Source organism: Urocampus carinirostris, chromosome 9 (assembly GCF_059441175.1).
Source record: "Urocampus carinirostris isolate Australia breed hairy pipefish chromosome 9, RoL_Ucar_1.0, whole genome shotgun sequence".
In the NCBI taxonomy this organism is placed as follows: domain Eukaryota; kingdom Metazoa; phylum Chordata; class Actinopteri; order Syngnathiformes; family Syngnathidae; genus Urocampus; species Urocampus carinirostris.
This window is the reverse complement of record NC_142357.1, coordinates 42,435,275-42,449,945: the sequence shown is the minus strand read 5'-3', so window position 1 is coordinate 42,449,945 and position 14,671 is coordinate 42,435,275. Positions and strand designations below refer to the sequence as shown.

General features: G+C 36.4%; 1 protein-coding gene across 1 annotated transcript in view; it reads right to left on the bottom strand.

Annotated features, from left to right (window-relative positions):
* The window catches only part of LOC148360355 (neuronal acetylcholine receptor subunit alpha-3-like), a 42,533-nt gene that overhangs the window by 27,137 nt on the left and 725 nt on the right, over positions 1 to 14,671 (bottom strand). The gene's annotated exons all lie outside the window — the stretch shown is intronic.

The window sequence follows — 14,671 nt, the reverse complement described above, 5'->3', positions numbered from 1 at the left end:
TAGGTTTAAGGTGTCCCTAAAATGATTAAAATGAAATATTTTCGGTATCTTAACAATGCCCAACTGAGTTCGAAGAGCCTTCATCATTTTTTCCCCACCGCGCCTATCTGCTTTTATCTTACTTTTATTATCGGTGTTCCGTCTACGAAACCCATGAGGCTGGAGGGAAAAAGGCGGGGGCAAGGGGGGGCTTTTCACGCGTGTACATGCGGTTTTCTTTTATTTTAGGATGTAAATGGTGAAAGTGAGAGAAGGACTGTTTCAAATACAGTGTCATGATTTGCCCATTGCTCTCACCTGCGCTCACTAGTTTATTCCCAGCTGCTGCTCGTTTCCGAATTGCTTCCCCTCCTATTTAAACACATCTTTTTCATTCACTCCTGGTCAGTCCGTCAGCGAACCTATGCACATGCAAGGCAAGCACTATTTGACTCTAGCTCCCGTCTGTTCCGTCCTGTCCTGTTTCCTGCTTGTCCGTCCCTGGCTTCCCAATCGTCTTTAATTACCTGACTTGATTCCGTCCTCCGACCACGCTCTGATCTCCCGTCCCGGCTGCTCGAGGGCTTCCTTTATTTGGTTCAGAATCTAATTTGTGGTTATCGATTCGGCCACCAGGTGGTGTTCACGGTTTCCCACCCAAATGAATTCAACATAGCCTCATATTGTGTCTGGAATTTATCATAAAAAAAAGAATACTCTAAACATATTATATATTGGCGTTAAATAATTGATTTTTTTGTTCGTTGATATGAATAATGATTGATCAATAATCACACACAAATAGATAACGCACATGGTTTAATTCTAACAAACTACGTTTTATTTACATGACAGGGAAAACATAATCAAACGAAAGAATGAGCAAATTGTTAAAATTATGGGCCTCATCCTGTTTGGCCTCTTGATAATCTCGCAGGAAAAGTTGGGTGTGTGATGCGTATAATTATCATATATTTACGTATTTACCAGTATTACGATTGGCCTCATTCTTTTCTGTCTCTTCCTGGAGTCACAAGATGTGCAGGGTCTCGCTATGGTCCCCATTCTTTTGGGCCTTTTCATCATGTCACAGTTAGGGTTTATGATGCATATAATTAATACATGTTCACTGATTTATTATTATTACTGTAGTCTTCATTCTTTTTGGCCTCATCATGGCATCACAAAACGTACAGGTCTCACTATGGTAACCATTCTTTTTGGCCTTTTCATCATGTCACAATTAGGGTGTGTGATGCATACAATTAATATATAGTAACTGATATATTTTTATTACTGTAGGCGTCCTTCTTTTTGACCTCATCATGGCGTCACAAGATGTACCGGGTCTCACTAGGGGCTTCATTCTTTTTGGCCTCTTGATAAAGTCACAAGACAAGTTGGGTGTGTGATGCGCTTAATTGTCATATATTTACTCGTTTACTAGTATTACAATTGGCTTCATTCTTTTGTGTCTCTTCCTGGTGTCACAAGATGTGCTATGGTCCCCATTCTTTTTGGCCTTTTCATCATGTCACAGTTAGGGTTTATGATGCATATAATAAATATATATTAACTAATTTATTAGTAATACTGTAGGCGTCATTCTTTTTGGCCTCATCATGGCGTCACAAGATTTACAGGTCTCACTGTAGTCCCCATTCTTTTTGGTCTTTTTATCATATCACAGTTACGTGTGTGATGCAGATAATTAATATATATTAATAAAAAATATTAGTATCACTGTAGGCCTCATTCTTTTTGGCCTCATCATGGTGTCACAAGATGTGAAGGGTCTCGCTGTGCTCCCCATTCTTTTTGGCCTTTTCATCATGTCACAGTTACGGTGTGTGATGCAGATAATTAATATATATTAAGAAAATATATTAGTATTACTGTAGGCGTCATTCTTTTTGGCCTCATCATGGCGTCACAAGACGTACTGGTCTCACTATGGTAAACATTCTTTTTTGACTTTTTCATCATGTCACAGTTACGGTGTGTGATGCAGATAATTAATATATATGTTAACTAATTTATTAGTATTACTGTAGGTGTCATTTTTGGCCTCATCATGGTATCACAAATCTTAGAGGTCTCACTATGGTAGCCATTCTTTTTGGACTTTTCATTATGTCAAAATTAGGTGTGTGATGCATACAATTAATATATATTAACTGATATATTATTATTACTGTAGTCTTCATTCTTTTTGGCCTCATCATGACATCACAAAACTTAAAGGTCTCAATATGGTAACCATTCTTTTTGACCTTTTCATCACTTCACAGTTAGGGTTTAAGATGCACATAATTAATATATATTAACTGATTTATTATTATTACTGTAGGCGTCATTCTTTTTGGCCTCATCATGGCATCACAAAACTTGCAGGTCTCACTATGGTAACCATTCTTTTTGGCCTTTTCATTATGTCAAAAATAGGTGTGTGATGCATACAATTAATATATATTAACTGATATATTATTATTACTGTAGGCGTCATTCTTTTTGGCCTTATCATGGCATCACAAAACTTACAGGTCTCACTACGGTAACCGTTCTTCTTGGCCTTTTCATTATGTCAAAATTAGGTGTGTGATGCATACAATTAATATTTATTAACTGATATATTATTATTACTGTAGGCGTCATTCTTTTTGGCCTTATCATGGCATCACAAAACTTACAGGTCTCACTACGGTAACCGTTCTTCTTGGCCTTTTCATTATGTCAAAATTAGGTGTGTGATGCATACAATTAATATTTATTAACTGATATATTATTATTACTGTAGGCGTCATTCTTTTTGGCCTTATCATGGCATCACAAAACTTACAGGTCTCACTACGGTAACCGTTCTTCTTGGCCTTTTCATTATGTCAAAATTAGGTGTGTGATGCATACAATTAATATTTATTAACTGATATATTATTATTACTGTAGGCGTCATTCTTTTTGGCCTTATCATGGCATCACAAAACTTACAGGTCTCACTACGATAACCATTCTTTTTGGCCTTTTCATTATGTCAAAAATAGGTGTGTGAGGCATATAATTGATATACCGTATACGAAAAAAATGATTAGTATTACTGTAGGCGTCCTTCTTTTTGGCCTCATCATGGCTTCAAAAGATGTACAGGTCTCACTATAGTCCCCATTCTTTTTGGCCTTTTCATCATGTCACAATTAGGGTCTGTCATGCATATAATTAATATATATTAACTGATATATTTTTAGCACTGTAGCCGTCATTCTTTTTGTCCTCATCATGGGCCTCATTCTTTTTGGCCTCTTGATAAAGTCACAAGACAAGTTGGGTGTGTGATGCGTATAATTTTCATATATTTACTTATTTACAAGTAACAAAATAGTATTTACTATAAAGAAACCCGAGATCGACGAAATGATACGATTGGCTGCGCACGGTTGCCGTTGGCAACAGAGAAAAAGGATGCTTTTTAGGTTCAATTATCTGGTTTTTGTCCTTTCTTGCATTTACATGAGGCAGAGCGGGCGACCATTTTGTAATGGAGCGGATATTATAGTTATTATATTCCGGAATCGGCGACGGCGGGTCAAACGAAAACCCTGACCTCGTTCCCGACATTTATGCAAATCGTTTGAAGATGCAGAATAATTATTGAGACTAACAGAAAGGATAATGGACAAAAGATGACATTGCGATATAATAAATACACACAAGGAAATTGCTTACAAATACATGGAAGAAATTATGTAGAAAAATGAAAAATTATTAAAAAAAGATGCATACATACATACATCATAAAAAAGTGAGAAAAAAGCAAAAATAATTCAAATTGAACACATTTTTAAGTAAAATCAAAACGTAACGAAATAATATGATGTTGCAATCGAATAAATAAACACAAAAAGAAATAGTTTCAGCAAAAAATAGGAAAATATTTATTATTTTTAGATACCAAAATGTCTATAATTGATAAATAAAAAATGCTTGGAAAAAATTTAAGAAAAAAGTATCAAATCTTACACACACACACACACACACAATGTTGTGTTTTTAAGGGTTGAAAAGTGAGTTGAATTTTGGGTAAAGTGCTTGTAATTGCTTGAAATTGTTTGCCAGGGTCTGATATGCCACCGAGCACCAGAGGGCCCCAGCCGGGTATTTGAACTGGACACAGGTGTTTTCAATGGCCACACAATTTAACTACATCTATTTTAATTCTCTCTCTCTCTCTCTCTCTCTCTCTCTCTCTCTCTCTCCCTCGCCTTCTCCTTCTCTCTCTCTCTCTCTCTCTCTCTCCCTCTCTCTCTCTCCCTCTCTCTCCCCCTCTCTCCTTCTCCTTCTCTCTCTCTCTCTGTCTCCCTCCTTCTCTATCTCTCTCCCTCTCTCTCTCTCTCTTATATATACATATATATAATATATATATATATATATATATATATATATATATATATATATATATATATATATATATATATATATATATATATATATATATATATATATATATATATACATATATATATATATATATATATATATATATATATATATATATATATATATGTATTGCCCTGCAATTGGCTGGCAACCAGTTCAGGGTGTCCCCTGCCCACTGCCCGGAGATGGCTAGGATGGGCTCTGTTCCCTTTTGTCAGTCCGTCTGCGAACCTCAGTTAACACTAGGCAAACCTTTTTCGACCATAACTCCCACCTGTCCCGTTTTTGCTCCCGTCTGTTCCCAGATTACGACCCGTTTTTGATCCCGACCAAGTTTTTTGCTCTCCTGTCCCGGCTACCGACCCGTTTTTCCGTCCCTGACACCGCCATCGCTCGCTACGGAAGATCCAATTCCGCATTTGGATCACAATCTGAGTACGAGAGCTAACACCGGATCGTGGGCGCAGCCCTCCCTTTCTCTTTCAATAAAACTTGTGGTGAACGTCACGCAATTGGGTCCTGTTTCCGTTCTGGCCCTGACAAAAAAAATGTACATTTTGAAGTAAGATAGTAATGTTGATAAAAAAGATATTTTCCTTTGAAAAATTAAAAGATAGATATTAAAACATCATCAAGAAAATTAGCAAATACATAAACTAGATTTCAAAATTCCTAAAATTGAGCAAAAAGCGTATTTGTACACAGTAAAAGTATTTCCTTGATTTGTTTGGTGAGTAACCTGTGTCAGGTTGCTAAGTGACCGTTTTCCCCTTCTGACTCTTTTCTATTCTCGGTCTATTTTTAGAACCTTACAACCTTCTTTTGTTGCCAATTACGTATTAACAATTGAATGGAATTGTCTGCATTTCTGTAGCGCTTTTCAAGTCAATGAAGACCTCCCAAAGCGCTTTACAATGTGCTTCACACTTACCCATTCACACACGCATTCACACACCAATAGAGAGTCAGCTTCCAAATGTTTTGAGGATAATCAAGATGCTAAATGGTAAATGCTCTGACTTTGTATAGCACTTTTCAAGTCAACGAAGACCTCCCAAAGCGCTTTACAATGTTTTACACTTACCCATTCACACACGCATTCACACACCAATAGGGAGTCAGCTTCCAAATGTTTTGAGGATAATCAAGATGCTAAATGGTAAATGCTCTGACTTTGTATAGTGCTTTCCAAGTCAATAAAGACCTCCCAAAGCGCTTTGCGATGTGCTTCACACTTACCCATTCACACACACACACTCACACACCAATAGGGAGTCAGCCTCCAAACATTTTGAGGATAATCAAGAGGCTAAATGGTAAATGGTCTGCATTTCTGTAGCGCTTTTTCAAGCCGATGAAGACCTCCCAAAGCGCTTTACGATGTGCTTCACACTTACCCATTCACACACACACTCACACACCAATAGGGAGTCAGCTTCCAAACGTTTTGAGGATAATCAAGATGCTAAATGGTAAATGGTCTGCATCTATATAGCGCTTTTCAAGTCAATGAAGACCTCCCAAAGCACTTTACGATGTGCTTCACACTTACCCATTCACACCCACACCCATACACCAATAGGGAGTCAGCCTCCAAACCTTTTGAGGATAATCAAGATGCTAAATGGTAAATGGTAAATGTTCTGCATTTCTATAGCACAAGTCAATGAAGAGCATGCATGAATCCCGGCATGCTCTTCGTGTCCCCAGGTAAAAGGTAAATTAGTATTTTTAATATTTTCTTTAATTTTTGTTTTTTCACATAAAATGCCTCTCGTTTTATGTTTATTGCGCGGCAATCTTATTTTAACATATTCTGATTTTTTTTATGATTCATTAAAAAAAACATACTTTTGTGAGGCTTGGAATGGATTAGCGCATTTACATTGAAAATGCGTCTCTACTTACAAATGTCTCTACATACAAACATTTCAGGTTACAAAGTACAAGAATGGGAATATTTTGCCTCTAGTTACAAAAGCGTTTCAGGATACAAAGTCAAAAATATAGTACACGCTGCCATTTGCTGCTCCTAGAGTTCTACCTGGCAATATGGTGCGCATGCATGAATTTCAGCATGCTCTTCGTGTCCCCAGTTAAAAGGTAAATGAATATTTTCATTATTTCGTTTAATTTTTGTTTTTTTTACATAAATTGCCTTTCGTTTTTTGTTTATTACGCAGAAATCTTATTTTAACATATTCTGTTTTTTTTTTTAACGATCCATTAAAAAACATACTTTTGTGAGGCTTGGAACGGATTAGCGCATTTACATTGAAATTTTTTTTCTACTTACAAATGTTCAATATTTTCTTTATTTTTTGTTTTTTTTACACAAAGTACCTTTTGTTTTTTTGTTTATTGCGTAGAAATCTTATTTTAACATATTCTGATGCTTTTTTTATGATTCGTTAAAAAAAACATACTTTTGTGAGGGTTGGAACGGATTAGCGCATTTACATTGAAAATGCGTTTCTACTTACAAATGTTCAATATTTTCTTTAATTTTTGTTTTTTTACACAACGTGCCTCTTGTTTTATGTTTATTGCGCGGCAATCTTATTTTAACGTATTCAGTTTTGTTTTTAATGATCCATTAAAGAAACATACTTTTGTGAGGCTTGGAACGGATTAGTGCATTCACATCGAAAATGCGACTCTACTTACAAATGTTTCCGGTAGAATTTGTAAGTAGAGGTACCGCTGTATTCTAAATTTGAGCGCCAATAATTTTGGCGTCAGCTTAGCCGGACCTCGCTCTAAGCCGCTTGATCTGGCAAGCGCTCGGACGGCACATTATGCAATTGGTCCCGTTTCCGGCGCTAAACCTTAAGACGAAAACTCATCTTGGCCAAAAGTGCTGACGCGCCGCCCGAGGGGCGTCCGCTGGCTTTTTTTCTACAAGTCATCATCGGCCATATTAGCCGCCATATTAGCCGCCGGAGTGAGAAGATTGCAGGTAGGGTATTGAGAAACGACCCCTGCCCGGACGGCGGGACAATATATCCTACGTTTATTTGATTTTTTTTTTTGCTAGCTTGAAATGTTACATACCCCTCCACTGATATTCTGTGTTTCAAGTCTTGAATTTTAATTTCAAGGATCGATAAGTGAGTTGAATTTTGGGTAAAGTACTTGTAATTGCTTGAAATTGTTTGCTAGGGTCTGATATGCCACCTACGACGACCAGAGGGCCCCAACTGGGGTTTTGAACTGTGTTCAATCGCCACACAATTTAACTACATGTATTTAATTCTCTCTATTTATATATCTATCTATATCTATCTATCTAGACATCTATCTAAACATCTATCCATCTATAAAGACATCTATCCATCTATCTAGTCACCTAGACGTCTGTCTATCTATCTATCTATCTATCTATCTAGACATCTAGACATCTAGACATCTAGACATCTAGACATCTAGACACCTAGACATCTATCTATCTATTTATCTATCTGGACATCTATCTAACTATCTAAACATCTATTTATCTATCTATCTATCTATCTATCTATACATCTAGACATCTAGACATCTATATCTATCTATCTAGACATCTATCTATCTGTCTATCTAGGCATCAGGACCACTAGACATCTCTATAGACATCTATCTATCTAGACATCTATCCATCCATCTATCTATCCATCTAGAAATCTATCTAGATATCTATCTAGAAATCTTTCTATCTATACATCTATCTATTTAGACATCTAGACATCTATCTATCTAGACATCTATCTATCTAGACAGCTATCCATCTATCTATCTATCCATCTATCTATCTATCTATCTATCTATCTATCTATCTATCTATCTATCTATCTATCTATCTATCTATCTATCTATCTATCTATCTATCTATCTATCTATCTATCTATCTATCTATCTATCTATCTATCTATCTATCTATCTATCTATCTATCTATCTATCTATCTATCTATCTATCTATCTATCTATCTATCTATCTAGACATCTATCTATCTATCTATCTATCTATCCATCTATCTATCTAGACATCTATCTAGACATCTATCTAGACATCTAGACATCTATCTAGACATCCAGGCATCTAGACATCTATCAAGACATCTATCCATCTATCCATCTATCTAGACATCTATCTATCTAGACATCTATCTAGACATCTATCTAGACATCCAGACATCTAGACATCTATCTATCTATCTAGACATCTATCTATCTATCAATCTAGACATCTATCTAGACATCTATCTAGACATCTATCCATCTATCTATCTAGACATCTATATATCTATCTATCTAGACATCTATCCATCTATTTATCTATCTATCTAGACATCTATCAATCTATCTAGGCATCTATCCATCCATCTATCTAGACATCTATCTATCTAGACATCTATCCTTTTTAAAATAAGCACGAATTTCCACCAATGAGTGAAGAGTTTGGCTAAGCAGCTCCAATCCAATCAAAGAGAGTGTCTCTTCAGGGATCGGAGGAATCAGGAAGCGTCCCCCAATGCGGTGGGCGTCCAATTGACCAAGATGAGCGCCCCCTGGGAAATTAACTCTCTTTCACTCCTCCAACGCGAAGACGTTTGGGGTTGCGCAACTCTCGACTTCAACGACCCGTGACCGAAACGGGCGTTTGGTAGTGAAAGCGGGAGGGGGAGGAACAACTAATGGCTTCTTTTTAGGCAACATCGACGAGACGTGCGATGAGTTGTTTTGCTAAAATCCTAAATGGAATAAGTTGAACAATATGCTTGAAATAATGAGTACTAGAGTGTTCATTTTACCTGTAAAAAATGACGGGTCCCGGGGACTTGCATGCTCAAAAATGTATGGGTCCCAACCAGTGTTCCCTCTAAGCTGCGCGCATGCGCAATTGCGCACTGCTCGCACATTCTCAGCGCACAAGAAAATCTAGCCAGCGCACAAAAATCAGGGCTCAAAATGACTCATTAAGAAGCGACTTAAGTCAAAGTTACAGTGCATGTAGAAGTCGAGTCGATGTAAAACGAAGTTGTGTAAAGTTAGTCGAGAACCGGCTTCTTCGGCTCGGCTCACTAAAAGGAACCGGCTCTTTCGGGTCCTCAACGGCTCTTCGGGTTGTTTTTGCTTCTTTCATCCCAACATGACCAAATATGATGTAAAATTATGCACAAAATGACCTAAAGGAAGGGGGGAATAGAACAAAATACCAAAATGAAAAAGTAGTGAAAAGCTGAGAAAAAAATAAACTAAAGGAGGAGAAAAAAAGAAGGAAAAATTTTGAAAAAAAAAAGAAAAGAAAGAAATGTAGGAAAAAAAGTAAATAGAGAACAAAAAGAAAAAAAGAAAAGCTCGGAAAAAATTAACACAATGAGATTTTTTTAAAGGAATTTGAAAAAAAGTAGAAAAAAACGTGAAAAAAAGAAGAAAAAGTTTGTGTTGCGTTTAAATCATTTCCAATGATATCAAGTCAATCTTGTTGCCAACATTGTACTTCCACTCAAAAATGTAATTAACTACAGTTCTGTATTTGACAACCGACTCAATAAGCCCCCAAAAATGTTAATATTATGCGACAAAATACATCAGGAAATAAAAAGAAATGGATATCTTGTGAAAGAATTGTAAAAACAATACAGTTTTTTTGTCACGCTGGGTACACGCATCACAGAACATGTAGCCTCCATTATCATCCTCCTCATAGCGTCACCAGGAATATAATCGAGTCCATTTTGGCAGAAAAGTCCTTTTCTTGCGAGGAGTATTTTTTTGTTTATTTTTTTTGTTTTTTTGTTTTCTTTCGTCGAATCGTTCGCTTCAACACGCGTGTTTTCCTTGCCTTCGCGGTCTTCTGAAGAATTTCTCCGCCGTTTTTTCGTGCCGGAATTATTGCCGTCGTTACCACTTTTTGTACTATGTTTCGATTTATTACCGACATTGAAGAAATGACCAATTTTTTTGTTGATTTGCACCTAATACCGACTGTTTTTTACGGAGGCATACTTCTCTTTCTCTCGACAACCACCAAAACAATGACGTCATCTCGAAGCAACGAGATCTGGTTGGCTGAGATCGGCGCGAGACCAGAGTCATTATCTTCGCTGTTTCTTTCACTTTTTGTTTAGAAACCATACTCAAACCAATACCAACTGCATGCTTTTAAACATCCACTTTTTGTTCCCATTTTGGCCCCGTGTTTCACTTTGATATCTCTGGATTCTCAAGCTCTTGGTGACCTTCTTTGTTTTGTTTCTGCACACCGTTTGATTGCAATTCCTTTTCTGATGATAAATCCTGCGTCCTGTTTATTTTCATGTTTTGTTCATTTATATATAGTTCGTGTTTCAACCCTAAGTGGGTTATTGAGCTTGTTTTAGCTCCATGTTTAAGAATTCTGAAGGGCCTGGTAAACTTCCTTGTTCTGTGTCTGTACGCTATCCGATATTCCCTTTTTTATGTAACTAAACCTCGTGTGTTCTCCTTTTCATGTTTTGTTTATCTATGTCTAGTTAAAGTTTTGATGTGATGTAGCAGGGATGCATCTTTGAGCTTGTGTTAGAGTAGCTCTGAGGTCTTTGAATTCTGAAAGATCCTTCTGAACTTCCTTGTTCTGTGACTGTACGCTATCCGATATTGCCTTTTTTATGGAACTAACTCCTTTTCATGTTTTGTTTATTTAGATCTGGTTAAGGTTTTGATGTGAAGTAGCAGGGATGCATCTTTGAGATTGTTTTTGCGTAGCTTTGAGTTCTTTGGATTCAGAAAGATCCTTCTGAACTTCCTTGTTTTGTGTCTGTACGCTATCCGATATTGCCTTTTTTATGTAACTAAATTCCGTGTGTTCTCCTTTTCATGTTTTGTTTATTTATGTCTGGTTAAAGTTTTGATGTGATGTAGCAGGGATGCATCTTTGAGCTTGTTTTAGAGTAGCTTTTAGGTCTTTGAATTCGGAAAGATGCTTCTAAACTTCCTTGTTCTGTATCTGTAAACCATCTGATATTGCCTTTTTCATGTAACTATACCCCGTGTGTTCTCCTTTTCATGTTTTGTTTATATAGGTCTAATTAAAGTTTTGATGTGATGTAGCAGGTATGCATCTTTGAGCTTGTGTTAGAGTAGCTTTGAGGTCTTTGAATTCGGAAAGATGCTTCTAAACTTCCTTGTTCTGTTTCTGCACACCATCTGATATAGCCTTTTTCATGTAACTAACTAACTCCATTTCATGTTTTGTTTATTTATGTCTAGTTAAGGTTTTGATGTGATGTAGCAGGTATGCATCTTTGAGCTTGTGTTAGAGTAGCTTTGAGGTCTTTGAATTCGGAAAGATGCTTCTAAACTTCCTTGTTCTGTTTCTGCACACCATCTGATATAGCCTTTTTCATGTAACTAACTAACTCCATTTCATGTTTTGTTTATTTATGTCTAGTTAAGGTTTTGATGTGATGTAGCAGGGATGCATCTTTGAGCTTGTTTTAGAGTAGCTTTTAGGTCTTTGAATTCGGAAAGATGCTTCTAAACTTCCTTGTTCTGTATCTGTAAACCATCTGATATTGCCTTTTTCATGTAACTATACCCCGTGTGTTCTCCTTTTCATGTTTTGTTTATATAGGTCTAATTAAAGTTTTGATGTGATGTAGCAGGTATGCATCTTTGAGCTTGTGTTAGAGTAGCTTTGAGGTCTTTGAATTCGGAAAGATGCTTCTAAACTTCCTTGTTCTGTTTCTGCACACCATCTGATATAGCCTTTTTCATGTAACTAACTAACTCCATTTCATGTTTTGTTTATTTATGTCTAGTTAAGGTTTTGATGTGATGTAGCAGGTATGCATCTTTGAGCTTGTGTTAGAGTAGCTTTGAGGTCTTTGAATTCGGAAAGATGCTTCTAAACTTCCTTGTTCTGTTTCTGCACACCATCTGATATAGCCTTTTTCATGTAACTAACTAACTCCATTTCATGTTTTGTTTATTTATGTCTAGTTAAGGTTTTGATGTGATGTAGCAGGGATGCATCTTTGAGCTTGTTTTAGAGTAGCTTTTAGGTCTTTGAATTCGGAAAGATGCTTCTAAACTTCCTTGTTCTGTATCTGTAAACCATCTGATATTGCCTTTTTCATGTAACTATACCCCGTGTGTTCTCCTTTTCATGTTTTGTTTATATAGGTCTAATTAAAGTTTTGATGTGATGTAGCAGGTATGCATCTTTGAGCTTGTGTTAGAGTAGCTTTGAGGTCTTTGAATTCGGAAAGATGCTTCTAAACTTCCTTGTTCTGTTTCTGCACACCATCTGATATAGCCTTTTTCATGTAACTAACTAACTCCATTTCATGTTTTGTTTATTTATGTCTAGTTAAGGTTTTGATGTGATGTAGCAGGTATGCATCTTTGAGCTTGTGTTAGAGTAGCTTTGAGGTCTTTGAATTCGGAAAGATGCTTCTAAACTTCCTTGTTCTGTTTCTGCACACCATCTGATATAGCCTTTTTCATGTAACTAACTAACTCCATTTCATGTTTTGTTTATTTATGTCTAGTTAAGGTTTTGATGTGATGTAGCAGGGATGCATCTTTGAGCTTGAGTTAGAGTAGCTTTGATGTCTTTGAATTTAGAAAGATGCTTCTAAACTTCCTTGTTCTGTTTCTGTATGCCATCCGATATTGCCTTTTTATGTAACTAACTTATTTTCATGTTTTGTTTATTTATGTCTTGTTAAGGTTTTGATGTGATGTAGCAGGGATGCATCTTTGAGCTTGAGTTAGAGTAGCTTTGAGGTCTTTGAATTTGGAAAGATGCTTCTAAACTTCCTTGTTCTGTTTCTGTACGCCATCCGATATTGCCTTTTTTATGGAACCAACTCCTTTTCATGTTTTGTTCATTTATGTCTAGTTAAGGTTTCGATGTGATGTAGCAGGGATGCATCTTTGAGCTTGTTTTAGAGTAGCTTTGAGGTCTTTGAATTCGGAAAGATGCTTCTAAACTTCCTTGTTCTGTTTCTGTACGCCATCCGATATTGCCTTTTTCATGTAACTAACTCTTTTTCATGTTTTGTTTATTTAGGTTTAATTAAGGTTTTGATGTGATGTAGCAGGGATACATCTTTGAGCTTTTGTTAGAGTAGCTTTGAGGTCTTTGAATTTGGAAAGATGCTTCTAAACTTTCGTGTTCTGTTTCTGTACACCATCCGATATTGCCTTTTTTATGGAACTAACTCCTTTTCATGTTTTGTTTATTTATGTCTTGTTAAGGTTTTGATGTGATGTAGCAGGGCTGCATCTTTGAGCTTGTGTTAGAGTAGCTTTGAGGTCTTTGAATTTGGAAAGATGCTTCTAAACTTCCTTGTTCTGTTTCTGTACGCCATCCGATATTGCCTTTTTCATGTAACTAACTCTTTTTCATGTTTTGTTTATTTAGGTTTAATTAAGGTTTTGATGTGATGTAGCAGGGATACATCTTTGAGCTTTTGTTAGAGTAGCTTTGAGGTCTTTGAATTTGGAAAGATGCTTCTAAACTTTCGTGTTCTGTTTCTGTACACCATCCGATATTGCCTTTTTTATGGAACTAACTCCTTTTCATGTTTTGTTTATTTATATCTAGTTAAGGTTTTGATGTGATGTAGCAGGGATGCATCTTTGAGCTTGAGTTAGAGTAGCTTTGATGTCTTTGAATTTAGAAAGATGCTTCTAAACTTCCTTGTTCTTTTTCTGTATGCCATCCGATATTGCCTTTTTTATGTAAGTAACTCCTTTTCATGTTTTGTTTATTTAGGTCTAATTAAGGTTTTGATGTAGCAGGTATGCACCTTTGAGCTTGTTTTAAAGTAGCTTTGAGGTCTTTGAATTTGGAAAGATGCTTCTAAACTTCCTTGTTCTGTTTCTGTACGCCATCCGATATTGCCTTTTTTATGGAACCAACTCCTTTTCATGTTTTGTTCATTTATGTCTAGTTAAGGTTTCGATGTGATGTAGCAGGGATGCATCTTTGAGCTTGTTTTAGAGTAGCTTTGAGGTCTTTGAATTCGGAAAGATGCTTCTAAACTTCCTTGTTCTGTTTCTGTACGCCATCCGATATTGCCTTTTTCATGTAACTAACTCTTTTTCATGTTTTGTTTATTTAGGTTTAATTAAGGTTTTGATGTGATGTAGCAGGGATACATCTTTGAGCTTTTGTTAGAGTAGCTTTGAGGTCTTTGAATTTGGAAAGATGCTTCTAAACTTTCGTGTTCTGTTTCTGTACACCATCCGATATTGCCTTTTTTATGGAACTAACTCCTTTTCATGTTT